The following is a 4814-nucleotide window of genomic DNA, read 5'->3' as shown; positions in this document are numbered from 1 at the left end:
GCTGAAATATTTCAAAGTGTAGGATAAATCATTCAATGTGGCTCAAAATTTATGTTTGTTATTGATTTTGTGTGAACTGTCCTCTCTGTTTCATATCGTATCTTGTAGACAAACGACCATCTCATACAAATAGTTACATAATTGCAGAATGATATTAAGTTTCATTTATAAGTGGACATTTTAATAATAAACACATGACATATCCTGAAACATTTCTTCCTCCTTTTTCTTGAAACATGGAGAAAATAATAAATGTAATCAACACAATTTTAATCATTGATTTATTCAATCATTGTTTTTCAAACAATTACTACATATCAGATACTCACATACATTTAATGATATAGCATAAATACCACAACATTGGCCCCTGACATATTAGAACTTGTAGTCTGTACTGCAGACTAAAAGCAAACAAAAATTATTCAATTATAAATTGTGAAAATTTTTATAAAGAAGATGTCCAGGGTTTTATAAATACATGTAACCTCCCCAAACATTGATCTCCTCACTTATAAATATTCCAGAGTAATTTTGACATAATAATGACAATAGTAATAATACCGATTGCTATTTATAAAAATCTCTTTTATCTATTTATTCTTTGAAAATAGTTTTACATCATTAATACAATTTATTATTTCAAAAATATTTATGGAATGTCTACTATGTACCAGGAAGTATGTTGATCACAATTAATACAATAGTGATGTCTAACATATTTTTAAAATGATCATATAAGTATGATAAATACTATGAATAAGACAGTTTGCATCATCACAAAATATGTAATGTTTTAATGGATAATGTTGAATAAAAAGGGCAATTACAAAATAGTGAGATAATTTAACATTAGCTATTTTAGTAATGAAAGGTTTAAAAATACCTTCCTAATGAAGATGATTTTTTTTCCTTCATTAATTGATATGTAGGCACTGCATGATTCCTTGGAAATCTTATATGCTCTAAACTCCCTTTCCCAGTTAAAAGTCCCATTCCATCTGTTTACATACCTTGGGTAGCTATTTGATAGAAAGAAATTTAACCAGATTAATTTGAACTATGGCATAGACAAATCAATTGTCAGCTTTTCCAGAGATAATTGTGTTTTTAAAATGATTAATTTATTCTTTCAAATTACTACATCTTTAATGGTTACAGGTGTGGCTAGGAACATTTTTTGAGTCAAGAGACTCCCTAAAAATCCCTAAACCATACCCAGAAGACAATCAGCTTACTGCTTGCACAGGAGGCCAGTGCTTTAGAAAAAAGGGCAAATCAATGCTATATATATTTAAGTTATACATTTATTTTCTAAAAATTACTTCCTGGGTATCCTAGATTCACTCAACATTCTGTCTACCATCATAGTTTTGTCCAATCAGAATTTGTGTTCAGAACAATGACCTTGAAACATTGTCTTATACACTAAGAAAAACACACTTATAATTCCTAGGCACTATTAAACCAATTTGGAATGATTTTCAACAATGACTGAGATACTACTGGGTTTTAGAGTAACCCTCAGCTAACCAAAAAAATTAAACCAAACACCTGATTCCCCAAGCAGCCTGGATAATTGGAGTTTTATGGTACATTAACATAAATGTTAGACAATTATTTTCCCCATCTGTTCCCTTGTTTTAAAATCCCCAGCGAAAGTCTTTGTAGTAGCTCTTAAAAATGTTCCTTGAATCTTATCCCATTTCAGTAGCTCTTATCTAAATTTCCTTTGCTGATATTGTCATCTTAAATGGTGCTATTGTATGCCAAGCATTTTTCTCATTTCTACAGTATTACATTCTTTTTTTATTTAATCATTTGAAAAAGTGGAATTTTCCATAACATTTCAGGAATGATTATTTCAGGTTAGCAATTAAAATATTGGTATTATTTAACATTAAATTTAATTTATCCATTTTCAATTATTTTAGAAACTCATCATAAGTATTTCACAGATATTAAATAACAGTGTTCAATAAATTAAAAACTTAAGATATTTCACATTTTTCCAACAAATCTGGTCAGTTGTGTATCTGCCAAGAATATGCTTAGTTACGAATTTAGCATCAACAACAGCTACCACAGCAATAGCATTTTTTGTTTTATTTTTCTAAGCATATACTGAAGAGCTGTTTTTACCTTCAACAGTAAAAATTGGGCAAGAATTTAAAACAATCAACTATTTAAATTTAGTACAACCTGAAAATTATGTCCTAGAAAATGAAAACAGTGGCTTTCTATCTGACACCCATCCATTCTGCCTTAGCATGCTTTCTTAATATTTAATAATGATAACACGATTTGGGGATATTATTAATGCTGATACCTAACCTTTTCAATTGACTTACTTTGCACAGCTTAAAGAGTTTAAGGGTTTTAGATAGCTCTTAATGTCAATTGGAGTATCTACAAGCCTAACGCATAGAATGTATTTTTTCTATATGAAAGCAAAATATTTTAACAAATCATTTTTAAATATAATATGTGTACTCTCTAGCTATTCTTATGCTAACCATAACAATCACATGCTACCTTTTGAGCTTTTAATGTCTTTTACATCATGTGGAATATTTTTGGAAACTGGAAAGGCTTTTATTATTACTATTACCCCCCAAATAGTCATGTGATATGACCTTTTTCAGCTCAATATTTTTTTAATCCTGAAAGTAGTATATTATTTTATCTTGCTCTCTGACATGTATACATATAATTAGCAAAAACAAAAAAGAGTTGAACACCTTTTTTTTTTGCAAAGCATTGCAAATAAAGCAGAGGATAATCATAATAAGGCAACATAGTGAAATGGATTTAAGTAGATCTGGTGTCGAATTTGTATCCCATGAATTATTAGATGAATGACCTTAGGTAATTAACATCTAGGAGAAACCTGGGTGCTCCTTTGTAAAATAAAATGTTAATAATATTTCCTGCCTTACAAGGTTGTTGTGAAAAATTAAATTAGATCATGGATATGAAGCACACAGTCACCTAAATAAAAAATGCCCACTAAATGAGAGCCATTTGCTTTCGTGGCGGCGGCGGTGGTGGTGGTGGTGGTGGTGGTGGTGGTGGTCCTCCTCCTCCTCTTTCTTCTTATTCAATAGGAGACAACAAAACAGGGCTGCCAGAGAAGAGGAAATGGGAAAGGGTCAGAAATAACCTTCCCAAATAGGTGGCTTAGCAAAATTTTGTAGAATTTGAACATTCGAACATTGTAGGAAAGGACATTCCAGGTTGAAGGAACGGTATGAAAAAACAAGAAATGTCACTGAATCAAATTTTGCTCAGAAATTCACTGTGAATTTTATCTTTATGAAAGAAAGCCAAATACATTTTCAGTGGCAAATTTTTTTCTGCATATATTTGTGAAAAGAAGCTTGCTGAAAATTATTTCTCTTCCCCTTTAAGCTGAGAAACTCAGGAGAGCAGAGTCAGTTACTTAAAACAAAGAACTCCATTTCTACAGTCCTCATCATAAAGAGGGCCTCCATACTTTCCAGGACCTGAGACTACAGCAAAGGGAATAATTAACCAGAATTTGCTCTCCTCTACTTTAGAAAAAAATGTATGTTATCAAACATCAATCACTGATGCCATTTTTGCCTTTAAATGTATTCTGGAATTATGATTAAATAATTGTATCTTCAAGTATCAGTGCTAAAGTGGAAGTTATCTGAATTTCACCCCTCTAATCCTGAGAACTCTCTAAAGGGTATTTTATGGTTAATATAATTATTTCTTTGAAGAATAAAATGTACTTGGCTCCCAGGCCTTGCCCACATAAAAGTGGTTGGTTGAAATAGTTACATCAGAGTGACCATAATATGATTCATTTGTTTTCACTATTCCTCCTCCTGATTTTTCTTCATTGCTGAAATGGGATGTGCATGTTCTTTAATAAATTCATTAGCTTTTTGAATACAACATTCTATCAGAAGGCACTAGTTAAGCTATTAGCTTCAAAGGTTCATAGAAGGGCAAGAGATATTAAATATTTAGTAATGGTGATAAACTGTACAGTCTTCAGAATGATTGCAAAATTGAGGTCATGCATCTAAGAAATAAGATTATTTTGATGGTGACATTCAAAATAATGTAGGTTATTTTAAAATCGAATAATGCAAGAAGGTGCTGAGGTTGCAAAAATATTTAATCAATTAGAAAATGAAAGCAATAAAGCCAACTACCTGACTGGACCACATATATACTTTCTTTCTTTTCACGTCACAAGCATTTTTTTTTCCACAGGAATATATTTTCCTACTGAATTGCCATGACCGCACATACATATCTGGATTCTGACATTTTCCCAACCCTTGTTGACTTTTTAAAAAAGCAGAGATAATGGAACTGTTATTCCCCATTGAGAATTGAAATAAATTTTACTTCAGGGCTCTTCATGGAGCTAAAATGATTTTTTTCTTTTCCATCTCCCTTATAGATAGTAAATTGCTGGGTTTATAACTTTGAATCCAGTGTCGATTTCCAGCCCAATAGATAATTCTTCACTCAGTCCTTTTTCTAAGCCTGCTTCAAACCACTCCTGTGCCTCACATGGCTTCCATAAATTTTGGTAGAACTTTGGAGAACTGAAATCAGATCCAGATTGAAAACTGGGCGTTTGATTATTCTGGTCGTTTTAACATTTCAATTCAACCCTAAAGTTATTATCATTTAGGCATTCTAAACCTTTGAATTGACTTCATCTTTGTTTGCGAGTTATAATGCATGTATTATAATTATGTATGCTAATTATTTTCAGTTACATACACTGCAAATATCTTCTTCAAGTCAGTGCTTATAATTTCGCT

This window comes from Pongo abelii, chromosome X, assembly GCF_028885655.2.
Source record: "Pongo abelii isolate AG06213 chromosome X, NHGRI_mPonAbe1-v2.0_pri, whole genome shotgun sequence".
Lineage (NCBI taxonomy): Eukaryota > Metazoa > Chordata > Mammalia > Primates > Hominidae > Pongo > Pongo abelii.
The sequence above is the reverse complement of the archived record's forward strand: the minus strand, read 5'-3'. Positions refer to the sequence as shown.